The sequence below is a fragment of the Bos grunniens genome, chromosome 6 (genome assembly GCF_055505025.1).
Source record: "Bos grunniens cultivar Pamir isolate PY7600 chromosome 6, Bosgru_T2T1.0, whole genome shotgun sequence".
Classification (NCBI taxonomy): domain Eukaryota; kingdom Metazoa; phylum Chordata; class Mammalia; order Artiodactyla; family Bovidae; genus Bos; species Bos grunniens.
Window position 1 is genome coordinate 7,335,879 of NC_141170.1, and position 10,365 is coordinate 7,346,243.

Genomic DNA, 10,365 nt, shown 5'->3' on the forward strand with positions numbered 1-10,365 from the left:
GGCTATGGTTTTTCCTTTTTTTTCCTTTTTTTTAATTATTTTTTTTACTTTACAATATTGTATTGGTTTTGCCATACATCAACATGCATCTGCCATGGGTATACACGTGTTCCCAATCCTGAACCCCGCTCCCACCTCCCTCCCCATAAGGGCTATGGTTTTTCCAGTGGTCATGTATGGATGTGAGAATTGGACTGTGAAGAAAGCTGAGCGCCGAAGAATTGATGCTTTTGAACTGTGGTGTTGGAGAAGACTCTTGAGAGTCCCTTGGACTGCAAGGAGATCCAACCAGTCCATTCTGAAGGAGATCAGCCCTGGGATTTCTTTGGAAGGAGTGATGCTAAAGCTGAAACTCCAGTACTTTGGCCACCTCATGCGAAGAGTTGTCTCATTGGAAAAGACTCTGATGCTGGGAGGGATTGGGGGCAGGAGGAGAAGGGGACGACAGAGGAGGAGATGGCTGGATGGCATCACTGACTCAATGGACGTGAGTCTGAGTGAACTCCGGGAGTTGGTGATGGACAGGGAGGCCTGGTGTGTTGCGATTCATGGGTCGAAAAGAGTCGAACACGACTGAGCGACTGAACTGAACTGAACTGAATGTATTTATGTTGAAACCTTTGTTTTCGGCTTTGGGTTTTTGTTGAAAGTGAAAGTTGCTCAGTCACGTCCAACTCTCTGCAACCCCATGGACTATACAGTCCATGGAATTCTCCAGTCCAGAATACTGAAGTGGGTAGCCTTTCCCTTCTCCAGGGGTTCTTCCCAACCCAGGAACTGAACCCATGTCTCCCGCATTGCAGGCAGATTTTTTACCAGCTGAGCCACTTTGTTACAAGCCACCAAATATAATTCCCCTTGATCCAAAACACTAAACAAATGTTTATATAAATGATACACTTATTGATATTTTACTGGAATGGGGATCAGTTTATTCAATGAGAAAGCATAATAGGATATGAATGGTGGTTAGGCAAAATTTTCCTGGGCTGTGGGTGGGGGGTGTCTCTTGAAGTTGGAAGCAGTTGAGTGCTTTCTAGAACTAAAATAAGCCAGTTGCGTCTTTGGAGTAAAGAGGTAGGTTGCCTGTAAGTGGAATTCAAAAGTAGGCCGACGTGCAGAATTTTGAAGAGTTGCCCCTAGGTTGCCTCTCCAGCCTTCTTAACCCTGCTCTCTGCCTTGGCGAGGCGTTCTGTATGAACTACACCAAAGTGGACAGTTCGCGTGTGATCAGACAGAAGAAGCAAAGGACACTGGGGTAGGTATTATCCAGTTCCCTCCTCGTGGCCTTTCCCTGGGCCAGCTGTGTGGATGTGCGTCCCTCTGCCAAAGGCCACTGCTCTTTCCAACGTGCCCTCTGCATTGTTTGCTCCTTCTGGGTCCCAGTAGCCAAAGCGTTGTTAGTCTTGAGCCTGTGGATCGAGTTCAGAAGGTCTGTAAACTCTAATGGAGAAAATAAAAACACACCTCTATTTATTTATGTAGAAGAATTTTGGTTTAATACAACATGTCTTTATTTTGGGGCTTCTTTAGTGACTCAGACGGTAAAGAATCTGCCTGCAATGCAGAAGATGTGATCCCTGAGTTGGGAGGATTCCCTGGAGAAGGGATTGGCTACCCACTCTAGTATTCTGGCCTGGAGAATTCCATGGACTGCAAAGAGTTGGACATGACTGAGTGACTTTAATTCACTCATCACAGACATATTTTATTTGACTATTTTATGCATCATTTTTTAATAGAATTGGTTTCTTTGGCAATTCTAAGTATTTTATCAAATTCACTTAAAAACATTATTCTTGAGTTGGGGTCTTCTGGGTCCCCCAGACTGATAAAAGTTTAGGAATCCATGCAGTAATCACCTCCCCTCCTTGTTGCATTGAGCCTAGTGGTGGGGACCGCTTTCCTCTCACTGGCTTGGGGGGCCTGCATTGATCATTTCTCTACTCCCTGCCACACCATTTGCATGTGTTGTACTCAATCATGTCTGACTCTTTGCAGCCGCATGGATGGTAGCATGCCAGGCTCCTCTGCCCATGGAATTTTCCAGTCAAGAATACTGGAGTGGGTTGCCATTTCCTTCTCCATCGCACCATTTAAGTAATTCCTTTACTGTGTGTGTGCACGCTAAGTCACTACAATCATGTCTGACCCTTTGTGACCCCGTGGACTGTAGCCCATCAGGTTCCTCTGTCCATGGGATTCTCCAGGAAAGAATACTAGGGTGGGTTGCTGTGCCCTCCTCCAGGGGATCTTCGTGACCCAGATATCAAACCCGGGTCTCTTAAGTCTCCTTCATTGGCAAGTGGATTCTTTACCACTAGCACCACCTGGGAAGTCCAGTCCCTTTACTTAAAGCCTCCTTGAACTCTCCTAAGTACAGCACGTCATCCTTGTCCCCCTGGGATACTGACGGATATGCCTTGTAAAGGACTTTGGTTTCCTAGTCAAGAGTAGCTGGGGACCTCAAGCAGGTCACTTGACTTCACTGAGCCTCTGTTTTTCTCATTTGTAAAATGGAGGTTAATACCCAACCGTTGGACATCAAGGCATCTAGGTTATTGTCAGGACAAGTCAATGTAACACGTTTGAATGTTAGCTGGCACACTGAAAATATTACACAAGCCTTATCATTCATTTGCCAGCTTTCTTTCCCTTCCTTCTACCTGTTCTGCTTGGCCAGCAGACTGGCAGGACCAAAATACATTGCTTCAACCTGAAGGTAGGGGTCATTACAAAGGACACTGGCACTTGCGTTGCTTCTGTGGTTAAGGCTTTACGGCTGAGGCAGGGGAAGTATTATTTTTAGTGTTTCCCTCTGCAATTTTTCAATCAACTCTAGGTGAAGTAAGTTCTCATGTAAGAACCCAGACAATATTTCTCCAACAGGAATAATATATAGACATCATTTCCAAGAATATTTTAATGCATAGTGATTTCCTTGTGTTGTTCAATTATTTTAATTGCAATATTATTTAAATGTGTACAAATAAATTGGATATATACCCTTATGCTTATAGTTCTTGTACAGCTATTAATCAAAAACAAATTTGCAAATTAAACCCAGAAGATGCTATTAAGATGATAAACTGAGTGTATGCTATAATGTCCTTTTCCTCCTCTAAATATATAGGAGAAAATTGTCTATAACAGTGCTATAAGACAAAAGGGATTATTCTCCTTAGACCAGAAACTATAAGGGATTTCTGAAAGGCTGGAGGCAGATGGGGTATGAATAATTGATGAGGCTGTGGCCCTAACCCCACCCTGGGGAGCTTGTTCCCAGCAGGGAGTGGTTTCAGATACTCTGTCTAAATGCTGAGGACTGGATACCGGAATATGAGAGAGCTCTAAGGAGCTCTTAGCAGTCAAAGTGGCTTCTACAGTGCCCTAGTAGGAGAGTCCAGATGGCTTGGTCCCTCCCCTCCCCACTACCACACTCATGAGGTGGGAACAGGAGTGTCTGTCCCTAGGCTGGAGCACTAAGTGGAGGCATTGGACCCGAGAGGCACCAAAGCCCCCTGGGTGGCTGGTGATACTCAAGGGAAATAAGGCGTCTCTAGGACAGTCAACTCATTGGAAAAGACTTTGATGCTGGGAAAGATTGAAGGCAAAAGGAGAAGAGGGCAGTAGAGAATGAGATGGTTAGATAGCATCACTGACTCACTGGACAAGAATTTGAGCAAACTCCGGGAGAGAGTGGAGGACAGAGGAGCCTGGCATGCTGCAGCCACCAGGGTCTCAAAGAGTTGGACACAACTTAGCGACTAAACAACAAAAATGACTAGCTAGTGACCTCCTAGCTGATAGTACCTCCACCTTTAGTTTATTATCACTGGTAACAGGTAGTATAATCCAGCTTTCAAATAGGCAACTGGTAAAAGATACAAAGACAAGCAGAAAACCAAGACTTAGGCAACATTTAAGAAAGTCAGTCTAACAGTCAAGTCAGCAAACCCAACCAACACTAGTTGTGAGAACTAAGGAAATCGAATTAATGTAGCAAATACAGAGAGATGAGAAAGGACATTGGATTCAAAAAGAGAGACTTGACTAGAGACTTTGACTATAGAAAGTTGTTGAAATAAAAGGAGAAATTAGTAGATGTAGCAAACTGCACAGAACTGAGAAGAGAATTCATAGTTGGAAAACTGTTGCTGACAGGTTTTCTCAAAAGGCCAAGTTAAATAGCAAAAATGAATACATTAAAGAATGATTGGAAATAGGAAGTTCTAAGAGGGGTTCTGGAAGAAAAGCACGCAGAGGACAGATAGAAGGAGTCAACAAATAATGAAAGATACATATTCTGTTTCAGGAATACATGAGTTAAATTAAAAAGGACTACTGGGTGTCGGGCAGGAGGCATATAAAATGACCACACCCAGAAATACTGTAGAATAATTATGGGCCACCAAAAAAGAGGAGGTCCAGAAACCTTTTGGACAAGGGGGGAGAAAAGCTTCTCTACAGAAGAATAAGAATCATATTAGCTTAAGTCTTCTCATCCATATCATTGAATGGGAGAGGAAAATAATAACTGTTTAATCAGCATTCTATACACAGTCAAAATATTGCTCAATTCAAAAATGAGAGGATGAAATAAGCACATTTTAGTGACTGGAATGTTTTGCCATCCGTTAAATTTGACTGAAACAATTGCTAGAAATTGCACTTGGTGAAACAAACCAAAATAAATCTAAGAAGAAGATATGGGGTAAGAAAGGAAAAGAGAAAACAAAAAACAACACAATGTATTTCAAAGAATAAAAGTGTTTTGATTATTAAAATATATGATAAATCTCAGATTTGGTAACTGAAAGCAGAACAAAGAAATGTGAGAATTTAAAATTTGGTTAGATTTCATCCTATTTGGGAAGAAGTTATAGGCCCCAATTAACTCTGTTGCTGCTGCTGCTGCTAAGTTGCTTCAGTTGTGTCCGACTCTGTGCGACCCCAGAGACCGAAGCCCACCAGGCTCCCCCGTCCCTGGGATTCTCCAGGCAAGAACACTGGAGTGGGTTGCCATTTCCTTTTCCAATGCAGGAAAGTGAAAAGTGAAAGTGAAGTCGCTCAGTCATATGAGTCCGACTCTTAGCGACCTCATGGACTGCAGCCTACCAGGCTCCTCCGTCCATGGGATTTTCCAGGCAAGAGTACTGGAGTGGGGTGCCATCCATTAACTCTAGATATTGATAAAATAAAAAAGCAAAGCACCTTAAGCATAGTTGAAAACTACGAATTCCCATATGGCACAAAGGACTTAGCTGAACACCGTGCTAGGAGATTTGACCGCATTTATCTGGTTTCTAACTGCAGTAGGCGGTGTCCTCACACGTGACCTCTGAGCTGAGTCTTACCTCAAGAAAACACAATATTGCCGAAGGGCAGAATGTGCCGCATTGCCAAGCCAGTTTCAGTACTTCTCCACTTACTCCCCTCCTGCAATTTTCCATTTCTCTGTGGTCTCCCTTTAAGCTCCCTTAATACCCTTCTTATATTCCCTGTCTGTCTCCCTTTGAAATCCTCAGCCACCTTTGTCTTAGTCGCGGTGGAGCTCAGTCTATGCTGGAGACTCCCTTACAGCAGTCATAGGAATAAATCTGTCTTGTTGCCTTCAACAAGAGTCCAGTCCTCTCTTTTTTTAGCACTCCTGTGTTCCCTGGTCCCTATAGTCAAAGCTATGGTGTTTCCCGTAGTCATGTATGGATATGAGAGTTGGACTATAAAGAAGCCTGAGCACCCAAGAATTGATGCTTTTGAACTGTGGTGTTGGAGAGGACTCTTGAGACCCTTGGACTTCAAAGAGATCAAACCAGCCAATCCTAAAGGAAATCAATCCTGAATATTCATTGGAAGGACTGATGCTAAAGCTGAAACTCCAATATTTTGGTCACCTGATACAAAGAGCTGACTCGTTGGAAAAGACTGTGATGAGGGGAAAGATTGAGGGCAGGAGGAGAAAGAGGCAGAGGATGAGATAGTTGGATGGTATCACTGAGTCAAAGGACATGAGTTTGAGCAAGCTCCAGGAGATACCGAAGGTCAGGGAAGACAGGTGTGCTGCAGTCCATGGGAATGCAAAGAGTTGGTCTTGACTTAGTGACTAAACAACAACAATATTCATAGAAAAATTGTTTACAATCGCTGTAATGTGGACACAGCTTAAATGTTCATCAACAGATGAACGGATAAAGAACACGATCTATACATACAATGGAATACCGCTCAGCCCTTAAAAAGAAGGGAATTTTGCACTATGTGACACACAGATGAATCTTGAGGAAACACCAAGCAGAAGAAACCAGGCACAGAAAAACAACCACTCTAGGCTTTTATCCATTCGAGGGATCTAAAATAGCCAAATTCATAGAATGCAAGAATGGAATGTTGATGGCCAGGGGCCTGAGAAAGGGAGAAAGGAGGAGTCACAAACAAATTGTCAAAATATTTCAGTTAAAAGTCCAGCCCTTTTGTTTTTTTCACCAAGTTAGAAGTTTTAAAGAAGAATTAAAATGGTAAAAGTAAAACCTGTAGCTTCTGAGTCAGAGGAGACTTCAAGGAAAGTTTCTTCAAGGAAGAGACAAACAAGCTGAAGGACAAAAATGGGGCAGACTTAGCAAAACCTGGGGAAAATGTACTTTCCTACGGAGGCCACGACAGATGCAAAGGCCTGGAGTTGGGAAAATGCTTCGCGATTCGGAGCAACAAGTAGGAAATAAATGTGCCGAGAGCGAAAGGTGGGAGAGTGCGAGGGGAGGTTGGGGAGGAAGGCAAGGTGGCTCTTAGGTCACTGGGATGCTTAATTTGGGGGCAGCTGCATTCCTGCCTGGGTGTCTACAAGGATGCTGAGCGCTTTAAAATCCAGCTGTGTCCTGGTCTCTCTCTCTCTTCCTAGGCAGGAAGCTTGAAGAAGTCAAGGACTGGGGGGATCTTCCCTGGCGGTCCAGCTGCTAAGACTCTATGCTCCCAATGTAGGGAGGCTGGCTTTGATCTCTGGTCAGGTAACTAGATTCCCACACACCACAACTAAGAATTTGCATGCCACAACAGAAGATCCGGTGTGCCGCAATCAAGACTGGTGCAGCCAAATAAAAATAGATAAATAAATATTTTAAAAAGTTTGTGCCAATCTATTAAAAAAAAAAAGTTGGCAGGGACTGTTCTCATGTTTTTCCCCAGCAGTTCAAAGAGGAGTCAGGTCAGGTCAAGTGCCCAATGACTGGATGGTTTTCAACTCCTGAGCTTTTCTTATCTCTCCCCTCATGGAGTCTGTAAACCCTGCCAGATTTGAGATTGAAAAGGAGAAAAGAAGATGTCTTATGCTTCTTCACAGAATCCTGAGAGGTTAGAAAGAAAGAATATAGCTGCCGGCAAGTCCCCGACAAAAGGTCCGGGCTTTGTGGGGGCGGGGTTCTCCCCAACATGTAACTCATCTCTGATCCTTCTTACTATCCCCATGCCCCCATCACCTTGACTTGAGGCAGCTTGGACCCGGAGAAGTTGAAAAACAGGCCCCTTAGTTTAAAATCCAAAGCGTTTTCCTGCAATATGTGCCCACATGTTGCCGAACATCCGACTGCGGCTGTCTGGCAAAACCGGAATGTTGACACACAAAGCCCCAGAGCTTTTCATCAGACACAGTTAGATGTCACTGGCAGGGGTGGGTGATGGGACTCTGCTGGCCTTTGCACCCAAGAGAGGGCTCTCAGGAGACTCCCTGCTCACGCTGATCAAGCGAAGCGGAATGAACTAATGACCAACGCAATGGGTTTATATTTTCCTGGAAGAAAGAGAGCACTAGGGAAAGTGACTTGCTGTTTCACTGTGAGTGCTCAGACAGTACTGTTGACTCGATTCACCTTCCAGGGGGCTGGGGAAACAGTCCTGTCTGCCCACTCCCCACCGCCCTGGAGCTCATGAACTTACCCTTTGAGAACTGAAGCCTTCTGTGTCTTGCCCTAGAAATATTCAAAAGCTATTTTGACTGACATGCCTTTACAGTCTAAAAGGGAGAATTCTAATTCTGTGGAGAGAAGTCTTCTGTGCCTTGGGGAAATCTACAGTGATAGACAGGGGTCCTTTAGTCTAATTCTCTCTGCATCTGAGAGCAAGGTTGTGTAAACTTTGATGTCAGTGATTGCATGATGCAAGATTGTTAACAGAGAGGCCTCTGGCTTGGGCGTTTTGAAGATTTAAAAGTTCTTCAGATGATTCTGATATGCTCCTATAGTTAAAACCATCACTTTAAAAGAACAGAATATATTCAATTTCTCTTGAGTTTCACGTGTAAGTGTGTGTGTGTGTTTATGTGTTTGAGCAGTGAAGGTGTGGAGGTGGCTCCAAGTTGTGTTTCTGACTGTTTTTCAAAGGCAATTTTGAGAGGCACTGATTCCTGGAACAAGCTGAGTTTACAAACGTCTTTACTCATCCTCTTAAGATGTGGATCAGACATATCCTTCATGAAATCTTTTCTGATTCCCCCGAGCAGACTTGATTCTTCTTCTCCTTTGACCCTACTCTACCAGGAACAAACATGTATTCAGGTCCTCATAACTCTGAATGATAATTTAAACTTATCTATCCTCACCCCACCCCCAGCCCCATCCATAAAGACCTTCTTCATGGCTGGGATAAAGTTCTTCCTTCTCTGTAACCCTAGTTGCCTGTAAATGTTTGCTGACTAAATGAGGTTTAATGGACAGGGCAATAATCCCAACCTAGAGACTGCATTTATAAAGGCAACAACTAACAATCCAAGTGATTTTCAATGTTAAATAGTTTTAATGAATACCGAACATTCACTATTAAATGTTCAGCTTTGGCTACATGAAGTGTCTCTTTGCTTGATGGTTACTTTATCAACTCTGCTAATACTGCTTTCAGATAGGATATTGTTGGCTATAAGTGAATCAATGAAGAAATTATTACTTAAGCAACAGGATTTTCTTTCTTAGTAGTCAAAATCATTGAAAACTTTGTATCTTTGAGAGGAAGTTGAAAACAATAAGAAGAAACGGATGGCTGGAGCTTTGGAACATACTGTCGCCCCAAAGCTGTAACTGAGTGAGGCTTAGAGCTAGGGAGAAGTGTGGCTTTGCTGACTGTCTCTGAAGCCAGGCAGAGGAGACTTGCGTGTTACAGAACATTGGAAGCTTCCCAAAGGGAAACACACAGAAACAATCAGGAGAGCAAACAAGCCACACAGGATCATGACGTTACTAGGAGACAGAGATTCCATGACCTTTCATTTACCTGCACGTGGAGGGCAGGATGAATTCCAACAGAAAGGGTGTGAGTTTAAGAGAAGGGTGGAAGATAGCAGAGAATCTTGATAAAACACAAGTGAAATTACCCTGGGAATAGAAAGTCAACTTTAAACGAGAAAGTACGAAACGCAGGCTGCAACTTGGAAATTCACAGCACTGAAGGCGGGGAAGGGTTTTGATTGTGTGTGGGAACGCAAAGGCAGAATTTGGAAGTGTTACTTCTGGGGAAGGGTTACAGATATATAGAGAGGGGGTGATACCACTTGGAGACAAATCAATGAACAAATGAAAGAAATAAGTAGGAATGATTAAGGACTCTCAGGGAAATAAACCCTCCTTTCCCCATGCCACCATAACCCAAATTACCCATAAAAGAAATGGTACAAAAGGGGGAAGAACCAAGGAGTTCTGAAACTAGGGACCCTGTTGTGAAAGAAATAAGAATACAGAAAAGCAGATCAACATCCATATAAAATTATTGTAAAAATAATTGAAAATGAGAATCAAAGCATTTCTCCTGATGAAAAGTCTTACCAGAAAATTCGAAGAAGCAGAAGAAAACTCAAAACAACTGGAAAGAAACACACCAAAGTAAATTCATTTAGGAATATAAAATAATACCTAAAATCAGAAATATAAAAACTAAGACCAGGAACAGACTCCCCTTAACCCTCCTTCCTTCAAAAAAACTACTTAGACTTGGGAGAGAAATTGAGAAAAAACATATCAGTAATGAAGATTCTGCAATTCAGGAGACCCAGTTTCGATCTCTGGATCAGGAAGATCCCCTGGAGAAGGACATGGCAATCCACTCCAGTATTCTTGCCTGGAGAATCCCATGGACAGAGGAGCCTGGGGGGTTGCAGTCCATGGGGTTGCAAAGAGTGGGACACGACTGAGCAACTAACACACACAATGAAGACTAAATTCCAAAGTACTGATGGAGTAAAAGATGTAACAAGGGGGATTAAAGAAAAAATAAAAAGACTAAAAATGAATTAAAATGAGGAAACAAACAAAGCATTTCACCCACTTTCAAAGGGAAAGTGGGTGAAATGTAAAACAATTTGCAAAGGTGGCCCAGCAAACCTATGACTGG

General features: G+C 43.1%; 1 long non-coding RNA gene across 1 annotated transcript; it reads right to left on the reverse strand.

Moving 5' to 3' along the window:
- Positions 1-903: 903 nt before the first annotated feature.
- Positions 904-9,138, reverse strand: LOC147370250 (uncharacterized). Its single transcript, XR_015166077.1, has 2 exons — positions 7,927-9,138; positions 904-1,443 (listed from the first exon to the last, which is right to left on the reverse strand). It is a non-coding gene; the product is annotated as an uncharacterized LOC147370250 (long non-coding RNA).
- Positions 9,139-10,365: the final 1,227 nt, after the last annotated feature.